At 50.2% G+C, this 26,381-nt stretch overlaps 3 non-coding genes across 3 annotated transcripts; 2 read left to right on the top strand and 1 right to left on the bottom strand.

The window, feature by feature from the left end:
- Nucleotides 1-1,927: 1,927 nt before the first annotated feature.
- TRNAR-UCG (transfer RNA arginine (anticodon UCG)) lies at nucleotides 1,928-2,000 on the bottom strand. Its single transcript has one exon. It is a non-coding gene; the product is annotated as a tRNA-Arg (tRNA).
- An 11,746-nt stretch (nucleotides 2,001-13,746) lies between these two features.
- On the top strand, nucleotides 13,747-13,819 carry TRNAF-GAA (transfer RNA phenylalanine (anticodon GAA)). The gene has a single exon. It is a non-coding gene; the product is annotated as a tRNA-Phe (tRNA).
- An 809-nt stretch (nucleotides 13,820-14,628) lies between these two features.
- On the top strand, nucleotides 14,629-14,700 carry TRNAD-GUC (transfer RNA aspartic acid (anticodon GUC)). The gene has a single exon. It is a non-coding gene; the product is annotated as a tRNA-Asp (tRNA).
- The last annotated feature ends 11,681 nt before the right edge of the window (nucleotides 14,701-26,381 follow it).

Raw genomic sequence — 26,381 nt, 5'->3', positions numbered from 1 at the left:
TCCTACAATCTCCAAGGGGGGCAACAACGCCCCGAGCATACCACGATTATAATAATAAGTCTACATCATTTATATGGAGCTGAGCTCAGAAAGACATCGATATGTAAGCATGTCTTTTTTTTTTAAGTGAATGATAGAGCGAAAAAGAGGGAAACAAGAAGAAAGAATTCCCACACCAATGGGGAGAGAGGGAGAGGACTCCAGCGTTGAAAGCTGCAAAGAACCCTGAGAGGGCATCAGTGTCCGAGCCTCTCCGAGAGTGCTATATGCACCAGTACAGTGAGTCCGTGCTCCCTGTGACCAGTGTTCTACTTTGCAGGGGAAGCCGCTCTGTCCGATTTATGTCGTTTCAAGACGTCAGCTGCCTCCACCGGTGTGTCAAAGATAGTAGTTTTACCGTTGAGTTGCACACCGAGGCATGCCGGGTACAACATGGAATAGCTAATATTCTCGTTACGCAGCGTCTTTTTAGGTCTCGCCTGAGCTAGCACTTTAGCGCTGCTCTGGCGTGAGCTATAGAAAACGGGGATTTGGAAGTGCAAACGAGTGCTTTTCAGGCCCCCAACTACAGTGCATGTGCGCCGGGCGCGCGCACCATTTGGCAGCCTGCGTGTACATTTCGCGGGCGCTTTGATGTTCTCAGTGAGCCGCGCGGCCACTGCGAACATCAAAGCGCCCGCGAAATGATTACTTTCACTTTAGCGGTAACGTTCGCACCTACTTGGCAGACTGGTTCTCTGTTGCTCTTTCCTCCTCTGCTCTCTCTCCTCAGATTCCGTCCCTCCCCCTGTTGCAGCAGCTGGCATTACACGGGGGAGGGTGGCTCTTCGTGCCTACCCAAAAACAAGCATTGCCATAGCCAATAGGTCTCGCTTTTGGGACCTTATAAGTATTTAGTTATGCAACTGTTGCATAGTTAAACATGTATAAGGTCCCAAAAGCGAGACCTATTGGCTTTGCCAATGCTTGTTATATCTTGAAGCTTGCGCCGGGCCTCCTGCACCAGTGCCGTGAAGTCTGGGTCTAGAGAAAGAGTCATTCCTTGGTACTGCAGATTTTCCACTTCCCTAGCCTTTCTCATCGCGACATCTCTATCATGATAATTCAGCGGGCGCGCGATGATAAGACGAGGGGGGGGGGAGCGCCAGGAGCAGATCTGGGGGCCAGGGACCGAAGAGTCCGCTCCACCGCAAACGTAGTTGAGAAACAATCTCTGCCAAAGGTGTCTCCCAATAAACGTTCCACATAGGTTTCCATGGGGCCGGTATTGTTGGACTCGGTCACCCCCGCTATGCGCAGATTGTTTCAACGCCTCTGGGCAGTGCTTTAGTGAGGGACTCTGCAGTGCTTTAGTGAGGGACGCTGCAGTGATTTAGTGAGGGACGCTGCAGTGCTTTAGTGAGGGACGCTGCAGTGATTTAGTGAGGGACGCTGTGCTATGCTTTAGTAAGGGACCCTCTGTAGTGCTTCAGTGACGGACACTGTGCAGTGATTTAGTGAGGGACACCGTGCAGTGATTTAGTGAGAGACACTGTGCCGTGCTTTAGTGACGGAGGCTGTACAGTGCTTTAGTGAGTGACACTGTGCCGTGCTTTAGTGACGGAGGCTGTACAATGCTTTAGTGAGGGACACCATGCAGTGATTTAGTGAGAGACACCATGCAGTGATTTAGTGAGGGACACTGTGCAGTGATTTACTGAGGGACGCTTTACAGTGCTTTAGTGAGTGACACTGTGCGTGTTGAGAAAAATAGTTACAATTTAGGAATTTGCAGAAAGTTTATGTATTAAGTGAGGTTTTGTGTGCATTTGTCAGAATCACCACTTCCTTAGTAGCATCCTGCATAGATTTAAAATCAAAAACATTGAAATGTGCGCAGGATTGTAGATTTCATAAAATGTCCTTTCAGTAGTAGGTAAAAGAGCCCCGACCACGAAGGGACTCGAACCCTCAATCTTCTGATTCGAAGTCAGACGCCTTATCCATTAGGCCACGCGGTCACCATGTGAAACCACCGCAAGTGCTACTCGCGGCTGCCGGGAGCATCCGTGGCCCGTGGTAACTGTCCATGGAGTACGGAGAGGGGACTCTCCGGGCGCTGCACCTTCTACTCACAAGTACTTGTGTACAGGCGCTATGTGTGTCCGCTCCACACCGGTGCGTACTTTCCCCTGCTGCTAGAGGATCAGAGGTTACGTTTTGATAACCCGTCCTTGTAGTGTATGTAGTATTTCTAAATGGGGCTCATCCTCGCGTGTGGTCAAGATCACAAGGGCAGTTTGTTGACTTCCGCTCTCCTGTTTATCCGTTTTGTCTCTATTCTTTTATTCTAAGTCTGTATTTTTCTCATTCTTTTCTCTGCCTGTCTTATTCTTCTTTTCAGCCCAGGGCCGGCTTTAGGGCGGTGCCAGCGGTGCCACCGCACCGGGTGCTGGCTTCCTGGGGGCGCCGTGTTTGAAAGTTTATTATGCTTTTGAAGCACCTGCTGCAGCATTTCATTTCCCCGGAAATGACCAGGCCTCACATAAATGTCAAGAAAACTCGTGTGATTAATTATCTTCCTGGAGAGAGATCAGCATTTTGTATAGTTGAGGTTTTGACTTCGGTGAAGTTAGTGCAGAGGGTTAATGTGCCTGCTGCAAAGAACGTGTACCAAGTAGATTACAGAGTGTGTATGACGGAAACAGATCAGCAGGTTACTGCTTTCAAAAGAGGCATCCTTTTGTTACTTTCAATTTATAACTTAAAGTCCTAATATAGGATAGTGAGCTATTAACTTTCATCCTAGAACTGCACACACTGCAAAGTATACATTATTAGAACATTGATTAATGTTGCAAAAAGGGTTAATTTGGCTAGGAATCTATTCTTATTATTAAAGGAAACTCCCAACTATGCTGTTTCTTTTTCGGCTCTGAGTTTGTGCTTCTCCACACCAAGCACTCTTAAACTATACTGCCTACCAGTATGGATGACATGTGACTCCTACACTTTTAGTCCTTTGGCTTATGCAACAATTCCTATACACTGATTTACACTCGTATGATGGATTGTCTCTGTGTAATGTGCGTGTGATGCAAAGTGCACGAACACCCTACACTGGTATGAGTGGCGCTATATAACTAATTCAATGCATCTGAGAAAGTGTGGTTATGGAGACTTGGTCACTGTTAAAGGGTGCTAGTGAGGGAATCAGTGGTGGAGGTGGTCATTGGGGGGGCGCCAACAAACATTGTCGCACAGGGCGCAACCAGCACTAAAGCCGGCCCTGTTTCAGCCTCAGTGGTTTAGGTGCTCGTCGCCTCTGTTTAGATTCCTCCCTCGCTGACCCTCTATCTTTGGTGTTTCCTTCCTCCAAGGCGCGTGTTCGTGGAGCAGTCTGCGTGTTTTATTCCTGTACAGAGCGGAAATGACCAAGCTGATCCCACACACCCTGACCCAGACCAGCTGAGTTTATCTCTATTCCTTGCTATTCTCTGTATTTAGAAAGTCGTGGTTCATTCAACACTGATGAACACACTACCAACGGATACGGTCATTTGCACTACAAATACTCTGAGCCCAGGCAGCTGTCACACGCCTCCCATATGGTCTAGCGGTTAGGATTCCTGGTTTTCACCCAGGCGGCCCGGGTTCGACTCCGGGTATGGGAAGATCCATTTTTGCTGTTACATTTTTAAGAATACAAACGGTTTACACACATTTTACTTTATTTTATTTCCACTCCCTTCACTCTGCATGTTTATACCTTCGGCATATTACCCAGAAACCACCGCCTATAAACCTAACTGATCTCCACACCCCTTTCCTGCACTGTTGTGAGTGATGAAGTGAAGGAGAGTTTCACGAGAGGAGCCGCTGATCACTTCGTCCTCCCAGAGGCGCCTTGAGGTTTGTCTTCTACCCTCCATCACCCATCCAAAGAAGGCACCGCGGAGGCCACGACAAGGGTGAACAGTCGCTTTTTAGTGGCATGAAAGAAGGCCCCTGTCACGTCTCACACAATAGTATTCACAGAGGGTCCTGGTCTGTGTTTATTGTGATGGTTTGTGGAACCTTCAGACCTCTAAGATATTGGGGGATGTTGATCTCAGCTAAGTGACCCCGAAGATTTACAGGAAATGACGATCAACACAAGCAGCAATTCAATCAGAAAATTATAGATCCGACAAGCGAGGAGACTGTGGGATCAGAAATTGAAAATCAATAATTTATATATACTTATTGCATTTTTTGGGGGGGCAGGAAAACTAGAAATGACACAGGTGAAGGTGCACAGTCACCAATATATCGCTCAAGGGTAAAGTGAAAAAGGCGCGTAGTATGTTACACATGAAGATGGCGGTAAAATCAAGTATTCTCCACTCTACAAACGTGTCCTCGAGGGTTTGTGGGAGTCCAGGGGCAGTGGGCGAATCCTCTGGACTTGAACAGCATTGGATGTTCAAGATACTCGTCTTTAAATTGATAAAATTCCTCTTGTGGTCAGTGTGACAGGGTAGAAAGTGGTTTTAGAAGAGTGAGGGTGTGATGCAACCTTACCGGACACAGACTCACGTGTAGACAATCTGAGAGGCAAAGAAAATGCATAGTACCCCCAGGGGCACCCCGCTGTCCCCCCTCCCCCAGAATAGGTTACCCAATGACACACACAAGACAGTTGGTGTTGGGTAACAATGCTGCAGGTTTATTACATAATTCCAGAATATGTAATGGGTGGGTTATTTTACGGGCGATCCAAGGGCAAGCAACCAACTGGATCGCCTGCCCGCCTGATGAGCCGGGCAGCGCGGGAGCGATGCCCGCCGTTGCTGCCCTCCAGGTGATTCTTTCTACTATCACGTGCCGTTGGTAATTCTACTCACGCCCCCCCTCTCGGGGCGGAGCGTTGCATAGCAAGCCCCCGGTTGTTCAGGCCCACAACCGCCCGCAGGACTAGCGGGGCGCCGACACGGCTTCCGGGACCTCCCTTGAGGCTCCTCGGTTTTCGCTCAGGCACCCCCTATGGTGCCGCGCAGAGGTACCCTTTGTACCGGCCTGCTTCCAGATCGCCCTGTAACTCCGCCTGCAACGAAAAAAGAAAACATTACAACGCTCAGAAACCCCCCCCCACCCAACGCCTACGCCGGGTAAGCGGTAGGGAGGGAAATGGCGAGGTGGGCGACAAAGAGGTCGCCAGGAGGGTAGGGGAAGGCTAAATAGCCTCCCCCTCACACCAGGGCCAGGAAGTGACACGCATTGCGCATCACTTCTGGCCAGCCCGAGGAGGGGGGCTCCGGTCTGCGTCCCCGCCCCCCCCCAGTGGGAGGGGGTGTGGAGGGGTGACCGGTGCCCCGGGGGCGCTAAGGCGCCGACCGCTGATTGGCCCCCTGCGGGGGCCGCGGTCAGCGGCATAGTACCCCCAGGGGCACCCCGCTGTCCCCCCTCCCCCAGAATAGGTTACCCAATGACACACACAAGACAGTTGGTGTTGGGTAACAATGCTGCAGGTTTATTACATAATTCCAGAATATGTAATGGGTGGGTTATCTTACGGGCGATCCAAGGGCAGGCAACCAACTGGGTCGCCTGCCCGCCTGATGAGCCGGGCAGCGCGGGAGCGATGCCCGCCGTTGCGGCCCTCCAGGTGATTCTTTCTCCGATCACGTGCCGTTGGTAATTCTACTCACGCCCCCCCTCTCGGGGCGGAGCGACGCATAGCAAGCCCCCGGTTGTTCTGGCCCACAACCGCCCGCAGGACTAGTGGGGCACCGACACGGCTTCCGGGACCTCCCTTGAGGCTCCTCGGTTTTGGCTCAGGCACCCCCTAAGGTGCCGCGCAGAGGTACCCTTTGTACCGGCCTGCTTCCAGATCACCCTGTAACTCCGCCACAGCCCTGGAGGCGGCTCACCGTCGCAGCCAGGGCCCCCCACCAACCCGCTATAGTCTTACCTGCAACCTCTCCTATCTAGGGCTTCCTGCAACTAGCTGGAAGGGAACCCTCCTAGCAGAAAGAAGAGTTTGAAATTCTGCCACCTCATGACAGTGTGACAGCGCTAGCCGGACTCAAACCCTGTGAGATCCCTTATGTCCACAGGCCCAAGACTTACCAGTGAGCTATAGCTCCTGGTGTTGTAGATGGCCCCATCTATGTCCCCAAGGCCCAAGACGCTATCCTAACCGGATAGGGTCCGCTGCAGGAGAGGACCCGATGGGCCTGGGGAGATGTGCCAAGAACTATTTGCCCCCCATGCGGGCAGGTTACCCTCTTCACAATTCTGGGCCTGCCCTCTTTGGCTATGAAGGCGAGAAGGGTTTTACTTAACCTTTGGCCAGTCCCCTCTGATTGCTCAACCTGGAGCACAGGAGTGCTCCTGGCTGCCAGCGCGTGACCATGGGCAAGGGTGACTCTTGCCCTTGCCCACCATCCCTTATTCCTTATGGGAATTATGCCCCTACAGATCCCTCAGTGATGAAAACCCCTAGGTATACCAGCTACGGGAATCTGTCTGGCTTAAGCATTGCGCGCTGTCAGCAAGGTTCAAGCATTGAGTATTGACTAAGTCCTACTTCGGCCCTCCCATCATGCTCCTCAGTAGGAGGGTGGCGGGGGGGTGCACCCCCCACAAACCCAGAGCATCCCCAGCGGTGTCAAATTCCTGCTCTGTTGAAGTAGAGATTTAGTGCACCCTGGGCGTGACAAATGTACTATTGACATAATGTCCCCTTGTGTTTGCCCCGCTGACACCCCAGTTATTGGCACAGCAGCACCCTATGTTGGCAGGCAGCGCCCTTAGCGCGTTAAACTGGTCCGTAAACCCGGATCCCAGTCTCCCGCAGCTGCCGTACGCGACCAGTGAATCCGGTGGGGGATACCCGCAACCGCAATGGTCCTCTAGACATCCGGAAAAGGCCCTATTTTACCTGGGCCTATCTACAAATGATGGTGGTGTCACCGAGCTGTAAGGCCAGAGGCCCACCTATGGAGCCTATTTAATTGTTTTGCTACTCGGCCCCTTTATGGGTAGGCCTCGGAATTAGGGCAACGCGCGTGCTCCTAGGGCACGGAGTTGCTGGAGAGCAGATGCCTGTTACCCACACGCTGATACTTTATCTGTTGCTGACAACAACAACAACGACACACGACCCAAGCCCCCCTTCAGCAAAAGGTTGGAGACGAGGGACACGTGGTCACGTGTGGTCAGGATCGGGCAGCGTGACCCTTGCTGTAAATAGCACTTTTTTAACACGCAAACTCGACCCGAAGGTATAGCAGCGCTGTGCATGAACACCATATTTACACCCATATTCGGGCACGAGAGTGAGATCATACGGCGATATTCACTCATTTACCCAGCGTCACACACCCAGCGCGAACTCGATCCGAAGGTATTGGCGCGCAGTTCCTGAGCACCGTATTTACATACATAATTGGGCACGGGGAGATTAAGTGATCTGCCCGGCGTCACAGCGCGACTCGCCCGACGGTATATGGGGCCCAGTCCGTACGCCCCGTGTCTACATACATGTTCGGGCACGGAGTGGGATCATGAGCCGCCAAAACTCGCGACCCTCGGGGGCCCAGGTGGACCAGGCCCAGCAGCACGCATGCATATCTGGACATGGGGTGATCAGTGATTTGCCCAGCGTCACAACCACAGCGCGAACTCAATCCGAAGGTAATGGCGCGCCGTTCGTGAGCACCGTATATACATACATCGTCGGGCACGTGGATATTAAATTATCTGCCCGGAGTCACGGCGTGATCCGCCCGAAGGTATTGGAGTGCAGTACATGAGCCCCGCATTAGCATACCTATTCGGGCATGGTGGATTAGTGATTAGCTCAAACCGTAATGCGCGCGAAATTATTAGAGCACCGGACAAGAGCACTGACCAAATAACCCATTCGGGTGCAGGGGGTGTCGTAATGCCCGGAATCACCTGATGCGCGCGAATGTGGGCACGAGCAAATTCTTGTGAATAATACATGCACTTGTATCATGTGTCTGCATTATAGGAAGCCAGGCCATACATGTTGCATATTTATCTAGCGTGAACTCGACCCGAAGGTATTGGAGCAAAATCTTGTGCACAATGCCTGAGCTTGTATCAAGTGTCTGCCTTATAGGAAGCCAGCAGATACATGTTGCCTATTTGTATAGCGCGAACTCGACGCCCAAGGTCTTGGAGCGCTTTACATGAGCACTGTATTTACATTACACCATGCCGGCATGGGGAGCGTAAGCGAGTCGTACCATATAACACGATCCCCGTGCCAAATCACGCGAACACCGCACCAGATTAACCATTGAGGTGCGGGGGGTTTAGTAATGCCTGCAATCGCGTAATGTGAACAATGCATGTACTTGTGTCATGTATCTGCCTTATAGGAGGCTCGCAATTACATGTTGCATATTTATATAGCGCAAACTCGACCGGAAGGTATTGGAGGCCTTTACATGAGCACCGTAATTACATTACACCTTCAAGCAGGGGGTGCTTAAGAGAATCGTACCATATTACACGCTCCCCGTGCCAAATCACGCGAGCACCGCACCAGATTAACCATTGAGGTGCGGGGGGTTTAGTAATGCCTGCAATCGCGTAATGTGAACAATGCATGCACTTGTATCATGTATCCGCCTTATAGGAAACCAGTAATACATGTTGCATAAATATATAGCGCGAACTCGACCCGAAGGTATTGGAGCGCTTTACATGAGCACCTTATTTACATTACACATTTAAGCACGGAGAGCTTACAAGATTCGTACCAATTGTCCATTGAGGTGCCGGGTTCAGTAATGCCCGCAATCGCATAATGCGAACGCGACCTCAAGGGGCGGAACCTCACTTCCCTAAACCAGCATCCAGCTCGCAGTTGTCGGACTACCCCACCTCTGCAGGTCACCACGCCTACCGCCCGCAGCCCACTGCATGCCCCCCCCGTCCTCAACGGCAGCATAGCCGACGGGAGAGGGGGGCGATAACCTTATCCAGGGAGCGCCACGGGGGTTGCACCGCCCGCGACCCGCTGGTACCCAGGCAGCTCCCAGCCTTGCAGTGCTGGTGTATTAGGGCCGTGACCCGACTCTAATCTCCTAACGGCTCCCCCGGCGCAGGGTGTGCGGCTTCTTTGCCGTCGCACCCCCATTGATTTACTTTGCTCGCGAGGGCCGCCGCCATTGAGAAGTATGCCCCGCGGGAGAAAGGCCGACGGACACACGATCGATAGAGTGTGTAATGAGCGCTCTACCCTACACTGAATCACGCTGCAGCGACGCTTGGGCAGGGGAAGGTTTAGACCTTGCCCGCAAAACCCCCTAAACCCTAGTTCGATGCGGCCGCCAACCTCTATCTCGCTGCGGCCGATGCATGGGCAGGAGGAGGTCTGGAAGGCATTGAAGTGCTTTAACTAGTACAGTGTTTATATTACGCATTCACGCATTCGGTGGCAGCGCATCCATTGCCCAGGACCACGCTGCCTGCCGCATGCCCCCCGCGCCCCCAGCGGCCGCGCACCCGAGGGGGGGGGCAAATGCCTTCTCCCTAAAACAAGCATGAGGAGGCAACACGGGGTCGGAATTGCCTTTGCACCTGATAAAGAAAGTGCATACCCACTTGCCCTTGCTTACCCTGCTATAAAAAAGCGCGAATGGACACCCTACACTACAACACAACCTCATTTATCAGGCCCAGTTTGCTAACTGGGCACGGGCTGTCAGTGTGTGCATCGCCGTGATACCGACCAATCAACCAAGGAGCCATGCACTGGGGCTCTTCCTGCCAGCTTGCAGGACGTGAACAGACCCACGCAGCCACCGGTGTCCTTTCCGCGACGCAGCTGAGCCCGATCTGTCCCAGCGCGTGTCTGTCCGCCTCGTGTGGCAGAGAGCGCCCCCCAGCTATTCGTAGTCGGGGACTCGGACTAAAGATGTGGAACAGAGAGATTTGTTCAGCCCTACGCCAGCCAGACCCAGCCGGAAGGACCAGACCTGGCCGGGTGGGGCGATGGGGTGCTAGCCACCCAATCCGTCCCCGGCGCCATCGACATCAGAGACACATACTCGGGGAGAGCAGGGTACGCGGCGCAAAACCGAGGGGCGGAGTCAGACCCGCATATGTGGGAGCGCACTGGCTTTAAAGATTTTCGTAGTCGTCAGAATCCGAAACTGCGTGGGGAAACCCCAATACATTTCTAGTCTATCGCCTTAACCACTCGACTACGACATTAAAACATTAATGCGCGCTAACGTAGTGGAGCGCCGGACACGAGCGCCGTGCCAAATTCACAATGAGGTGCAGGGGGGTGTTGTAATGTCCGGAATCGTCAAATGCAATGATCTGCCTATATAGGCAGCCCGCAATTACATGTTGCATATTTATATAGCGCAAGATCGACCCGAAGGTATTGGAGCGCTTTACATGAGTGCCCTATTTACATTACACATCCAGGCACTGGGCGCTTAATTCAAAATACAATATTACGTGATCGAGTGTACCAGATAATCCAGTGAGGTGCGGGGGGTTTAGTAATGGCCGAATGCGGACGCGACCCCGCGGGCCGGAACTGATTACCCTAAACCAGCATCCAACTCGCAGGTTACAATGCCTACCCCTTGCCCCTGCTCGCCTCAGCCCCAGCCCCCCACGACAGCGCATGCGCTGCCCATGAGCACTTAGCCCACTGCAAGCGCCCCCCCGACCTCGCCGGCCTCGTAGCCGATGGGAGGGGGGGCGATAACCTTCCCAGGGAGCGCCACGGGGGCTGCACCGCCCATGACCCGCGGGGATCCAGGCAGCTCCCAACCTTGCAGTGCTGGTAGTAGGGGGGGGGGAGGTTGGGTTGGGACCGGGAACCCCCGCCACCGTCGCGGACGGGGGAGCCGTTATTCGAGTGCAGCACTGAGCACCATGCCTGCATGCACATTCAGACCGGGGAGAGCAAGTGACCTACCAGAGACGCAGCGCGACATCGACCAGAAGGCACTGGCGCCGCCCACGAGCACCGTATCCCCGAGATGCAGCGCGAACCCCTGAAGGCACCGGAGCGCCGCGAGAGAGCATCGCAACCACATACATAGCCGGGCCCAGGGAGGCTAGGCGAGTCGTCCGGGGCCTCCGCGCAAACTCGAGAGCCAGTGCCCCGCCTCGCGCCACGGACTTACTCCGGCCTGTTTTGCGTAGTCATCAACCCATATAAGAATGTATCCATTTATTCAGAGGAGATTGTGGACCTGTACAAGGGCAAAAACGCCAAATTACCCTTTGAGGTGCAGGGTGTGTTGTAATGCCCGGAATCACTTAATGCGCGCGAATGTGTACACGCGGAAAAACTCGTGAACAATGCCTGCACTTGTCTCATGTATCTGTATTCATAGGGAGCCAGCGAATGCATGTTGCATATTTATATAGCGCGAACTCGACCCGAAGGTATTGGAGCAAAATCCTGTGAACAATGAATCACTTGTATCATGTCTGCATTATAGGCAGTCAGCGAATACGCGTACATGATGCATATTTGTATAGCGCGAATTCGACCCGAAGAAATTGGAGCGCTTACATGAACACCGTATTTACCTTACACATCCCAGCACTACAGGCGCCCCTACCATAAGACTGCCTGACTTCGCGTGGGCACGCACGCACCCTCCCCCATGATACTGCATCTTTCCTCGGGCTATCGTTGCAGGGGGGGGGTGCCGGCATCAGTGGCCTGCAAGCGCTGAGGCTCGCGCCCGCACCCCCGCACGTTGGCTGTACACCGGACCAAGCGGCCCGCACCGCACCCTCGGCGGCACCCGTTGCCCAGGACCATGCGCCCCCCCCGCTCCCTCAGTGGCAGCGTAGCCGACGGGAGGTGGGGGGGCCGGCCGCTCCCATATACCCTTACTTGCGCGATGGCAGAAAAACAGTATTTGTTAAGTGCGAACTTATCACGCCTAGGGGTTTCTACGCGCTGGGGGCCGTCGGGGACATTAAGCGAGCAATTGCCCAGATTCACACGGTGCTGTGCTGTGCAGCCCGCCTGTGCTGGAGATCGAACCCTGATCCCCGCGCTCGGGAGTCGGCCACTCTGGCCGCTGCGCCACACCCCTCTCTCCGCTATGACACATTCATTTTTGTTAGGCACGGGGAGATTAAAGGAAGCAGCTGTTTGCCGCTCGCCCTGTACCCATGCGCTGCGTTATCGCAAGGCAGAATCGGAAGCCCGATGCTCCCTGCAACTGAAGTGCCACATGGATTTGCCCAGCATCACGGAACGTTTAGCGTGATTGCCGAGACTCGAACAGCCACCGTGGCTTTGACGCTGACGAAGCGTCCTATCGAGCCACAACGGCCCAACTTGCGGCCCCCCCCCCCCCGCCCGTGGCCATCCGAGCCACAGGGCCCCGTCGACCTGGTACTGCCCAGGGACGGGGCCGGAGCGGGAAGGGTAGAGCAAGACTCACCGTTGTTCATGTAACCTTATGATGGTGGTAGGGCCGGGATCGCAGCGACGAAGCGAGGACAACGACCGAAGATGCCGGAGACTGCGACCGATCAAATGGCGAGGTGGGCGACAAAGAGGTCGCCAGGAGGGTGGGGGAAGGCTAAATAGCCTCCCACTCACACCAGGGCCAGGAAGTGACACGCATTGCGCGTCACTTCCGGCCAGCCCGAGGAGGGGGGCTCCGGTCTGCGTCCCCGCCCCCCCCCCCAGTGGGAGGGGGTGTGGAAGGGTGACCGGTGCCCCGGGGGCGCTAAGGCGCCGACCGCCGATTTGCCCCCTGCGGGGGCCGCGGTCAGCGTCATATATCAAGAGTCCACTCTGGTCCCTGCCAGCGCCTGGAAACCCCCACGGGTGACAAGAAGCGCTCTACAAATCTACTGATTGATTGATAAACATGAACCCCTGAGCTAGAAAGGGCACTCAGGTTCTATAGCGCTTCGGGAACATGCAAATAGTGGAAATACGCTGCATACATGCAGTCCTGCACAGCCATGTGCTGCTCGTGCTGAAAAAACGTATTTTCTGCCTGTCCAGCAGTGAAATTAACAAGATATTATCATTATATACAATTATACAAAAGTTGTACATTGTCACCAAGAGTGAAGTGATGTGATTGGAAGAGTCCCAATGATGGGGGGTCCGCAGTGATGTGAGGAGGGTTTAATGGATTTTATGGAAGATGTGGTATAAACTGAATTGTGTTTTTAATGTTTAACACTTTATCATTGGATGGTTTATACGTTTTTACGCTGGAAATAAACCTATTTTGAAAATAAAAAGCAGCTTGATGTAGGGTATTCTGTAAAGTGATGGACTTTAGCCCCACTTTCCCCTGCAGGAGCAGGATCCTGTTTGGTGTCATGTGTGTGTTCTGTGATCCATGGTCCAGGGAGGCACGTGCCAAAGGGTGTGAGTTCAGAGCAGCCGCCCAACAGACCCATTGCTAACAACATCCACCCATCACAGGCGGGTCCCGGTGCCAGTGATGGTCAATGGCTCTTTAGGGTGGGTGCAGTTTTACCTGCCTGGATTTGGATGAGTTTTGGGAAGAGTCACGGCGTCGATGACGTCACTGCTTAAAATGCCAGCTGCGTGTCTGGTCTTCAGTGCTGGGAGGAGAGCAGCGCCCCCCAGCGAGGCTTCTCTCAGAGTGAGGGCGGAGGTGATGAGAGCCCTGGACTGCTGGTAATAACACCTGTAAACTAACCAATAATGCAGGAATCCACCAGGGTCGCTGGAGCCAGAGCGGTCACACGCTGGGAACAGAAGCCGCCGAAATAGCTCAGTTGGGAGAGCGTTAGACTGAAGATCTAAAGGTCCCTGGTTCGATCCCGGGTTTCGGCAGATACTTTTTGTTTGAAACATATTACAATCACTACTGCATAGTTAAACTTTAAAACCTCTAAAACTTGGTAAAATAAAACAACATCAATCTTGATTTCTTCCAGGTGCCAGCTTCTTTCTTCCTCCCCCTCACTTCTTTCGAATCCCTCTTTCATTCCTTCCTTAGTTTCTTTGTTGACACACGTTTCTCGCAATCCTACTCAGGGTAAGTCTTACAATTTAGGAAATATTCCCCCCCTCCCCCTCCTTGCCAGTCCGACTCTGCATGACACATAGCTCCTAGACAACCCCAGCCGAGCCTTCGATAGCTCAGTTGGTTGTGCGGAGGACTGTAGTGGAGTGACTGACATTCTTAGGTCAATGGTTCAAATCCGGCTCGAAGGACTTTTGCAAACACGTAACTTTTTTCCTCTGCTTCACAATAGAAAGCGCCTCTTTCTCGGACACTCGCACACCTGGGCTTTTCCTGCCTCCTCTCTTCAACTTTACACCCCAGCTCTCTCCTCCTACTGGGGGGCGCTGAAGAGCCAGGCCGCGCCCCCTCTGAAGCAGCCCTGGGAGCTGGTTGTGGAGACTCTGGCATCAGGTAATGCTGCTGAGAGCGCTGCTGAGAGCGTCTGCTAGGAGGTGAGAAGGTTGGTGAGAGGGAGTGTGTATGTTTGTGTGTCTTTTGAGGGAGGGAGAGTTTGTGTTTGTTGAGCCTGTGTTGGTGTGAAGGAGCTGGGAAAAGAAATAGATGAGTCACAGGCAGGACAGGGCGGGTTGAAGGACACGTCAAGGAGCTGCTCAGCACAAGGCTATGCATCGGATCCTCGTTAGTATAGTGGTCAGTATCCCCGCCTGTCACGCGGGAGACCGGGGTTCAATTCCCCGACGGGGAGGGTACATTTTTTATATTCCACCTATATTTTGAAAGTATGATGAGGGGTCATTTATTTTAAATGTCATCTATAACGTGACACTCCTGCGATTGAGTACTGACGCTTTTCATTAAAGACATCATCTCCTATAACTAAAAGATTTTCTAATGCAATCACATACATTTTAAGATCGATGACGGCCAATTTTTAACTGAGAGACTTTTAGGGAAGGATTGCAGCCTTTTCATTTTAAGCTTCTGTGCACGTTCTTGACAAACAGAAACGTGTAATGGAGGGTTATTATTAACATAAAAAACAAAGTTTCTATGCAATAAATAAAATGTATCTAAACATGTTTTTTTCACGCTAAATAAATGAAATGATGGGGCGGGCTCTGACAGAGTGTTTAATATGAAGGCGAAACTTTGTTATCTTTATAAACTTAATGGTTTACAACTTACAGGCGCATTGTGGAAGCAAAACTACCACCGACCCGGAAGTGTCCGCCCCGCCGTCCTCATGAGAGATATTATTACCAAGGCCCAGGCATTACTGCCAGTCAGGTCCGGTTATTACAGTGAATTCTGGGACTTGTAGTCCCGTTTCTAACTCTCTAAACTGAGGGCGAGGGGACCCAGCATCCAAAGCAAAAAAAAACACCTGGGTTGGGTGAAGGGCCGGTGCTCGGATCTGGGCTCACTTCAGAGCTTTGTCCAGCCCTTGGACGAGCTGCAGGGGTCGCTGAGAAGGTCTGCTGCCCTCCTGTGTGATGTCGTGACCCTGACGCGATACGCTGGGGCGTACGCGTCTGGTCACGTGTGTATGTCGAATAAAAGACAGTCACATAGGCAAATGAAACTTTAAACTACATAACCCATCAGGCACAGCATGCCCTGTCTCCACCAATCACCTCTCACCCCCCTAGGGCTTATAACTCCTGTCCTCAGAGATCGTCCTCTTTCTTTGCTGCAGCAGCAAGGCAAGTACATCTTCATTTACATTATTTACTGGATACGCAATGTTTTAAAGCAGTGATTGTTGGTATTGTGCTGATTGTAAGCCGTTTTGATTGTGGATTTGCATGTTTGTGGGCGTGTAGGGGTGCAAGAGTCAATTCCCAAACGCGAGCCACCGTCGACACACCTAGCTGACAGCCCTAATGTGACAAAGCACACAATAGAAAGGCATCACCCTGAGAAATCAATTAACTTGGAACGTAAAGTACTGGATCTTTGTTTGCTTGTGAACAACCTGTGCATCGGCTCCAAAACACACGTGATGCCCCAGTCCCCCCAGCCTGTGTCGTCCCACAGTGCCCCCCCCATCCAGGCAAATGCCATGACACATCACTCGGCTCCCCTAGATCCTTTGTTGCTCGAGTCACCTGCGCCATGTGGACCCGAGTGAAACATGTACCAAATATCCCTATGAAGGTCTCCCCCCCCCCCCCCCTCCCCATAGCAGTACCACTGCCCCAAACTCAGGCCCTTACCGCTGTACTTAGTAATAACATTTCCCCCGGAGTTGTGTAGCCACCATAGAATAGTGCCGGTATGAACATTACCCAAATTGTATGCCAAGACCCTGGCATGGCCCTAATGCCCAAGTTGGAAAAGGAAAGACTTATTGCATCTAACGCCACCGGAATGCACGAAACTGGGAATTACACGGCCCGCGGCGCCTGACTAACAAACACACAGCTGCAATGCCCGACCAAAGCTGTCTCAAAGTAAAATCCTGGGGCGTGAACCACACACCTGCATGGCAGCCGTTAACTGCACATAGCTTCCTCCCCCCCCCCCCCTCTGAGTGGAAAAATGCCATGCAACTGAACCAATACTGACACATAACAGCTAACCAATATACCGAGGAGACTGACTACATCCTCGGACCCAGATCGCTTTCCATTGCCTATCCCCTACCTTCCGAGAAGTGTCCCTTAATCCTCATGTCGGAGCCGAAAGGGGCACGCTAAGTTAAAAAGTGGTAACGATTCCCTAATGTTCCTCGTTAGGAACTGGCCAAGCCAGTGCTGCTCTGCCATGGCAAACATCGTAAATGCGTAGCCTATTACCCTCATTGTATCAGCCGCACTGACTGTGCCCTCACTGGCAGAGCCTGTTAATATGTTGCCAAGGCAACCGCAGCGCGCCAAGCTTCGTCGCTTGCAGCGCAAAGAGCACTAGTCCTTCACCCTATGTCCTATATCTGCCCGACACGCAACTAGCACATGCAATGGCGTCACTATAATACAAGTAAATAACTTTGCTTTCACAATTCGCTAAAATTGCAAAAATTCGCAATTTTTAGGTGAAAGCCCACTAATACATTGCTGCCTGCCTAAGCTCCTATTTTGCCCCAAAAATTGCCCTGAGCTCGTTGCAAGGCTGCAGCATCCTGTAGTCCCAATACAGGCCTCCCAACCAAGTACTAACCAGGCCCAACCTTGCTTGACATAAAAGCAGGACCCTGAACGTCCAAGTACATGAGGAGCCGGCTGCGTGTAAAGCGCATCAACGAGGACAACAATCGTGCGCACAACACGAAAGAAGTTCGTTCATAAAGCAGCAGACACGCTCTGCTGCGCATCGTACCTGCTGTGCGTTGAAAGCGACTCCAGAGTATAAAATGCAACTCATTCTCGCGGTAAACGAGCCACGCTGTGGCAAAAGTGCAGAACTTTACACACTACCTATAGCTGTGGGCCCGCTAAGTGACACACACCCCTGGTTCCACAGCGTCACGGACATCTCCGCCGGGGTTCCGTAGGGGGGGGGCTATTGCGCGCCCAGATGCCCGGGCTGCCGGTCGGGCCTATCCCCGAGTAGCGAGACCATAAGTACGCCTGTTCCAAAGCGCCGCCACAAGCACCGTATAAATTACATATTCAGGGGTGCCCCCCCCGAGGTAACAACTAGTTTGCCCAGAATCACAGGATGTGGACCCGACCACGCGGGGACTGTGACGGTCACCCCGCATTGATTGCGGCAATCTGTGGGGGGGGCCTGCAGGTCTGGGCTCTGTTTCTGCAACGCCGGGCAAACGTATTCGCAATGCACACTTATCCGGATCACAGGCATCCTGTGTGTTGTGTAAACACCGGCCAGCGCTGCTCTGCTGCTAACACGACAGATGCAGAGTGCCTGGCCTAGACTGCAGTAAATCATCAGTTTAGAACACCTTACACGACTCACTACCGGAAATACAGCTATACATCTCAAACTCAACATCGTTCCGAAGTCTTTTCGCACTCTATGTGCTAACCGACTTCAGTGTATATAGATACTACAGTTGTCCTTATTATCTCCGAGGTGTTTTTTCATGCTTTTACGAAAAAGCACTGAGAGGCAGCCCAGGCGGATGCGCCTTTGCATACGAGCGATTTACTACAAACTGACAATAATTACAGCTATTGTTATTGCTAGACATCTCATGCACCAGCCATCTTAGATGCCACTCTCTGATACCAAGCCCCGAGGCGCCCTCTGCCACCTTCCATCGCTCAGTGCCAAATCCTGGCACGGAGCGAGTACGAGTGGAGGGGAATAGTTTAATTTACCAGGCAGTGCAGGGGCGTACATCATCTTCATTACTCTTCGCTTTGTGGGGATTACGTCTGCCTTCTCATATCCTACACTGTGCCTCTAAATCTTCACAACTAGCACCTCCGGGGCCAAACACAATCGGCCCACATGGCTTGTGGGCCCACCATAATATTATATTTGCATCGTAAAATTAGCGCGAACTCGACTGGAGCGCTGTGTAAGCGCACCAAAATACATACATGTTCCGGGATGGGGGGGATGACTAACTAGTGTGCCCAAAACACAGGATGTGGTCGCGACCACGAGGCTCGAACCCTGGTTCTAACACCATAAGTCGTCAGCGCATGCACATCCTCTCCCGTCGGACCGCACGCCCGAGCCGCGGAGCACACCGCATACCTCCCCCTCATTGCCCCCTACCCAGTCCGCACAGTGCTGGCACTGAACGGAGGGGGTGCCGCTGCCATAGCCCTCCCGGAGCTGCCCCCTCCCCCCCTCACTGGCGGGCCGCCGCCAACCCGAAGCCGGGGAGCAACCCCAGCCGAGGTGGGGAATCACTCACCGCAAGATAAGGCAGCTCCTGGGGACAGGACCGAGCAAGGCGAGACGAGAGGGACAAGAGGGCGAGGAAGGGGCGGGGACAGCCTAAATACCCCTGCCCCCTCCCCCCTCCGCTGGAAGGAACTATTTGCCGGACATCTTCCCTGGCTGAGCCCAGGGACTAGACCGGCTGCCCCCAGTGCCTTCATGCGGCACTAAGGCGGCCGCCCTGTTAGGGGGCTGCTGCGCAACCCCCCCGGGCAGCCTTGCATATAGCTCCGTGTCCTCAGAGATCGTCCTCTTTCTTTGCTGCAGCAGCAAGGCAAGTACATCTTCATTTACATTATTTACTGGTTACGCAATGTTTTAAAGCAGTGATTGTTGGTATTGTGCTGATTGTAAGCCGTATTGATTGTGGATTTGCATGTTTGTGGGCGTGTAAGGGTGCAAGAGTCAATTCCCTGGTGTGGAGCGGGAGCGGGACGGACGAGGGATCACGTCTTCAAGAAGGCGTCCCCTTTCTATTTCTACCCGGCTTGCGCATGGGCGGATAGCCATTCAGAGAGAGATTCTTTGCCTTATGAGCACCAAATGGAGGAGCGGTTTGTGGAGGCCCTTGACAATCATGTTCAAGACTCAGTCAATAGGGCATTTATTAGGGCTTTACAACCCTTTATGAAACCCCTGAAGAACTATGGGAAACATGCACTGAGAATCCCAAGGGGAGACTCCCCAGCCCAGAGTGTGCGTCTGGGCGATCAGAGCCTGGCAATAGAGAGGCCTGCTTTCAGCTCGTCAACAGAGGTGTTATCACAGGTTGCGTCATCGGTCTTTATGGACCACGGATATGGGAGTTCATTCCCATCAGGTTCTCGGAACAGCACTTCTCAGTCTAGTCTGGGAGCTGTAGATGACACTCCCTCATCAGCACATGACACATCAGACTCCGATAAAGACACAGAGAAAGCGGGTTCGACGCCAAAACGCAAGAAGAAGTCCCATATCCTTAATCCAGAGACCACTAATAAAAACCTGTTATTCGACCTGAAGAATATTCTACACCCAAGGTCCACTGAGTGGGTGCCATGTGTGGAGGTAGCACTTATGTTCAAGTAAAATGAGCGCGAGGGGCACACTCTAGGATTGGAATGCCCTAGACCTTCCGTACTGGGAAAGGTTACTGATACCCCAGAGTTAGATCCGAATATGCAACTTTTATAAAGAAGGTCACAAAGGATAGAGCTTGGAAAGGGTGCCAAGACAGACGTGACAGGACCACTAACAAAGATTTTAGATTTGGCAGTGAGGGCTGAGGAATCAAGTGCTAATTTGGACCCAACAGAGATTCTGCAGTGGGCACAGAGAGCTTTATGCTTCCTTGGCAATGCCAACTGCGCTCCATCTACCGAACGCAGGGAATCCTTTTTGATGAGTATTGATCCTCAATTGGTACAGCTGGCTTCTACGAAGGCAGGGCCCTTAGCTAATGGGCTTTTGTTCGGCAACAAGTTGGTCCATGACTTAGGAAAGTATGTAGCTACCTTTTCAGCCCTAGATAAGGACCAAACTTCAGTCAAAAAGGTGTTCCATACTGGCCTTTTTACCAGGCTGGACGCTTAAGGAGTCTAGTGGCTGGCTGAGGATACTACCAAGCCTCCTGAAGTTCCGACAACAGGGGTCGAGGGGGTCAGACCAGTTCAAACATCTATCCCACTCGCAACAGAGCTGGGAGAGGTAGAAAAAAATTGAGGAGGTTATCGAGGCGGTAACAACAACAATGCCAGCGAGACCTCTTATGCAGGTAAGGCTTGTTCAACCCGAAGTGGTGTCTGTGGGAGGCAGAACTGGGTTGTTTCTTCAGAATTAGGAATCTATAACGCAAGACCCTCAGGTACTCCAAACGGTGCAGGGTTTTCAGCTAGAGGTTTACCCCTTCCCAAAACAAAATGATCACCCTCATCCTCTAAATTTTTCCATAACAGAGAGCTCTTTCAAAGACGACGAGGTGACGGCTTTATTGAAAGAAGGGGCGCATGTGGAGTCAAGTTCTCACCCACACGGTTATGTCAGCACTTTTTTTCTGGTGTCAAGTAAGATGAGGGCTTCCGTTTGGTCCTTAACCTCAGAGAATTCCACACTTGGATAGTGTATCGGCGCTTCAAAATGGCGGGCAGACATTTGTTGAGGGTCCTGTTATTGGAAAAAGATTGGATGGTGCGTCTCGATTTAAAAGAAGCGTACTTAGCAGTACCTATTTTTCCTCCTCATCGGAGGTTTCTCCAGTTCCAATGGCGACAACGATGGCTCGAGTTCAGAACCATGCCCTTCGGTCTCTCCTCCGCCCCTTGGTGTTTCACCATGTTACTGAAACCAATGATACAATTTCTGAGAGAGAGATGGGTTCACCTGATCATCTATTTGGACGATGTCATGATTATGGCACAGAGCCAAGACCTGGTGCTACTTCATTTACCTTAGACGATACAGCTCCTTCAGGACCTGGGTTTCGTCATCAATTCAGACAAAGCGATCCTGATTCCAGTGCAATCGATGGAATTTCTGGGTTTTCAGGTAAATTCGATATTCACGCAATTACTCCTTCCCCTGAAAAAGAGGGTGGCTATCAAGAAGGAGTTGAGGAGAGTGCTTGCCTCTCAGACTATTTAATTGAGGATGTTGGCTCACCTAGCAGGTCTCCTAGCATCATCTATTCAGGCAATTTTTCCAGGGCTCCTGCAGCACTAAAGATCATGCATCTGCGCAAGGGGCTGAGTTACTCAGAACAGATTTCACTTTCAGACGAAGCCAGAACAGAAATTTCCTGGGGGCTGCTGCACATGGATGCTTGGAACGGCAGGCCATTTTTGCATCATGCCCGGAGGTGGTGATAGAATCGGATGCCAGCCACTGGGGCTGGGGAGCCCGATGCGGATCAATGAAAACGTGAAGCAGATTTTCCCCAGCAGATCTACAATTACATATTAATTGTCTGGAGCTTCTAGCGAATTCCTTTGCAAATCGGACTCTGTCGCCTCAGATATCGAGTTGTTGCATTCTCCTGCGCATGGACAATGTGTCAGTGGTGAGATACATCAATCGATTGGGGGGCACGAGATCACGCCTGTTGGCGGAGATAGCCATAGATTTTTGGCATTAGTGTACTCAGCACCAGATCTCTGTGATGGTGGAATATATTCCGAGCAGCTCCAATGTGACAGCGGATTGAAACTCCTGATTTCTTTGGGATTCCAGCGATTGGAGACTGCATCCCAACGTGTTTCAGCAATTGAATCAGAAATGGGGTCCATGCTCAAAAGATATATTTCCGCCACTCCTGAATACGCAGTTGCCCCAGTTTACAGTTGGCGACCGGATCCTCGAACGCTCAACTCAAACACATTTTTACAAACATTAATGACGGGCACAATGTATACCTTTCCCCCATTCGCCATGATTCAGAGGGTGTTGGCACAAGTCTGCCGACATGGGGCATAATGAATATTTATCACCCTGTATTGGAAAGCACCATCATCGTTTCCGGTAACGTTGACATTGACTTGTGCTCCCCCGGTAGGTCTTCTGTCATTTCCAGAGATATTACAGGATCCGGTGGGGTATCCACCTCCCTTGGTGATGCAGGGCCTCTCATGGCCTGGAGACTTTCCGAAGACGCTGGCAAGTGCTGGAAGTTTCGCAAGATGCACTGTTTTCCTGTCACAATCTATGGGCTCCCGCTATGCACAAACAATATGATTCGGCTTGGCGTAGATGGATTTGTTGGTGTGGTGAACGACAAGTGGAACCCATGGAATCCAGTATACATATGATTGTGAATTTTCTTTCCGATATTGCCAGTCGGGGAATGGCCTATATGACGGTCAATAATTTCCATTCTGCAATTTCGGCAGGACTCCCCCGCATTGAAGGGAAACTGGTTGGGGAGCATCCCTTGATTTATAAGTTATTGAGAGGTATAAGATTAGTGAAACCATCAGAGCTCAGATATTCTACTCTGTAGGACGTAGATGTAGTACTTCGTTTTATGAGAAGCTGGCCGGCAAATGAAGGTCTTTGACCAAAACCGTTGTCAGCAAAGCTTACAATGTTATTATGCCTGATTTCCTGTAGACGCGTCTTGGACGTACGAGCTGTGGATTTAGCAGGTAGAGTATTTAGTCCTTCAGGAGTTTCTTTCACTATTTCTAAACAAACTAAAACTAATTCCAAGTGTGTAAGTTATCCGGCTTTTCCACACCATAGTAAATGGTGCGTTGTACAATGTTTGAAATGTTACGAGGATTGTACTTGTGAATTTAGAAGTGATGTTGCAGGTCAGTTATTGATTTCTCTTCAGAAACCTTTCGCTCAGTCTCTTCTGTGACTTTGGCTAGATGGGTCAAATGGTTATTGAGTGAGGCCGGGATTGATGTCTCGGTTTTTGGGGCTCATATAGTGAGAGGAGCCATGGCTTCTAAAGCCTTTGTGACTGGTTCTTGTTTGGAGGACATTATGACTGCGGCGGATTGGTCGTCTGATTCAACGTTTAAACCATTTTATCATAAAACTATTGTGGATGTGGCAACTAATGTGGTGGAAAAACTTTAAACTAGCATAATCAGAAGCCTTTGTTTCCTGACATCGAATAAAATTAATTCTAGCTTACGCGTCAAGAATTTTCAAATATATTGAGGAAATGGAGGCGAGCATTATCCCACCCAAACAAATGTTTTTATAAATATTTAATTTAAAAAAGTAGCTGAAATGTCATGATATAGAATTGCCAAGTGTAAAGTGATTACAGATACCCACCCTTGTTAATGTAAGCCTTAAGTCAAGAGGTATTATGGCCTTGATTTTCTTTTCAGGTGCAGAGGACAAGACAACCTGAGTTTGGATCACCTGATTTGCTTGTTATTGAGAAGGCAAGGATTCCTTCTGTTGAAGGTCCAGATGACGACGTTCAGTCAGGAGACCAATGGTTCTGAAGTTATAGTTCTGTTTGGACTGTTCGCAAAGAAAGAGGACGATCTCTGAGGACACCGAGTTATATGCCCTAGGGGGGTGAGAGGTGATTGGTGGAGACAGGGCACGCTGTGCCTGATGGGTTATGTAGTTTAAAGTTTCATTGGCTGCTGTAAATGTCAGTAAAGAAAAGAGAAGCATAATCCTCTCCTCCGTGTCCTTAATAGAATTGAAAATTCTTGACGCGAAAGCTAGAATTGTTTTTATCCTCCCTGAACACACATAGCAGCAGCAGCAATCGCGCAGAGGGTGAGATCCTGTAAGTAATTGTCCACGAAAACAGCCCTGGAACCATGGTTTATTTGGACTATAGATATGTACCTACATATGTGTATTGCTTTGTATACACGTGTATAATAATTATGTTTGAAAAATATAGCTATTTGTTAGTTCTGCTTAATAAATGTACATATTACTTATAGTTACATTATTCTATGTTTCAACATGTATATAGGTGACTGCATAAATAAGTAAATCTTTTATCATAACTATTGATCTACAATTGCTTCACTATTGAATTACAAAAAATAAAAACAAATACATTAATTGAAAGTACAACAACACTTGAAAGCCAAAGTTTATTAAATGCATCTTTAATGTACATATATTACCTTCCTTATGCATATATATATATATATATACCTTCCATGTACTTATGTATCAATATATTTATTACTTTTCTTCTAATTCAGCATATCCAAGGCACTACCCTATTTCTCACCATATACCACTTTCAATATATACTTTTATAGAATTCTTTATTTGCACATTTAGTATTTTGAATTCTGCCTGAATTGTACCTTTTCTTGACTTTTTCGATAGCTGACTTGTATAATTTTTTAAGTTTCTGTAGGCGAAGTCTTGATTGGTGTTTGTTTTGAGCCAGGCTTGCTAATTTGTTTTTTTATCTCTTTTATCTCTGTATTTCTCCAAGGTGCCTGTTTTCTTATGTTTTATTATGTAGTCTTTAGTAGTATCAGGATATCAAAAGCTTCTTGTAGGCACTCATAGTTTTTTTAACAGAATTTGATGTCTCTAGATCTGTACTGGATGTTATTTGTTTTTTTAAGTGTTCCAAATTGAGTTTCTTTCACGGTTGATAGGTGGGTGCACGTAACGGGGTTTTCGGGTCGTCGCTTTGAGTTGTTTTATGTTGGAAAGCAAGCAAGTGGCAAGTGGTAGTCTGACCACGTCACCGAAGTCATTGTTTGAAAGGTAACTAGTTCTGTATTTATTCCGTAGACCCAATAATAAACTTTGAAGGAGTTCTAAACAAAATGGTGCACCCCCTTCAGGATACCTTAAAACAATGAAGTTCACAATCAGAAAAACATAAAAGAAGGTACTTCGATAAAAGAGCAATTGACTTAAATAAATTAATACGGGAGCAATTCCTTCAATTCTCAGAAATAAGACAACACTAAATCATTATTCTAAAAAACCGCTGCAGGAGGGAAAAAGAAAAAAATCGAAAACTATGCAGGATAAAAAATGGATGGACATTCAGATTGCAGCCAAACAAAAAAATGAACGTGTTTACTGGAGATTAGTTGCTAAACAAACAGGCACAAAAAAACAAGCCCCACCAGTTCCCTCAGTCGAATGGGAATCGTATTTAGGTAGCCTATACAATTTAAACCAAAGGAAAGAAAGTGCGATCCTAGTTTCAAGCAAGATTGGAGAAAAATCTCCAGACAATGGTGCTCCATCTCCTCAGCAAATCGTACACTTCATTAAAATGGCAAGATCGTCCAATGCGATGGGCCCGGATCAGATTCCAATAAAGGTACTGCAAAGCAATCCAAAAGAGTGGAGCACGTTTCTAGCCCCTCTGTTCTCCCAATGCTTTTCTACTGGCAAAATCACAAAATCTTGGAAGGCAAGCATAGTGATCCCAATCTATAAGAAGGGCTCTCGGTTGCTTCCCTGTTATTGCCGTCAGATCGCCGTGCTGGACGCAACAGCGAAGGTCTTTGCGGCAAGTATTCTCGAACATCTTAAAGATTGGGATTTTTCAATGGGATCAATATCACTAAACCAAGCTGGGTTCCGACAAAAACACTCTGTAACCGACAACATAGCAGTGTTGCAAACAATAATAGATAAATACGTGGTCTCAAAATCACAGGTCGTTTATTCGGCCTTTGTCGATTTCATGACAGCATTTGACAGAGTAGATAGACCAACTTTTTGGAGCAAGCTCAGAAAATTGGGAATCCCGGACAACTTGCTGCACATAATCACATCACTATACTCGGAAACTTGGTGTCCAGTTCAAATGGGGAAAGAGAAGGAACTTACTCGCCCAATTGATACACCAAATGGTCTCAGGCAAGGTTGCCTTTTAGAACCCCTCTTGTTCTCTTTATAGCTCAGTGATCTTCCGGTACGTTTTGCACACGTCATCAATTTTCCCCCCAAAATATCATCATACAAAATTCATATCATGATGTATGCCGATGACGTAGTCATCTTAGACCTTACGCCTTTCGGCCTTCAAATGGTACGAAAATGAATCGTTTAGTGTACCTGGTGTACAGGGGTTTACTATACTGATTTGGGTGATTAATGCTGGTCGAGGTTCATCGTATGTGC

Source organism: Triturus cristatus, chromosome 4_1 (genome assembly GCF_964204655.1).
Source record: "Triturus cristatus chromosome 4_1, aTriCri1.1, whole genome shotgun sequence".
Lineage (NCBI taxonomy): Eukaryota > Metazoa > Chordata > Amphibia > Caudata > Salamandridae > Triturus > Triturus cristatus.
This window is presented reverse-complemented; position numbering and strand designations above follow the sequence as displayed.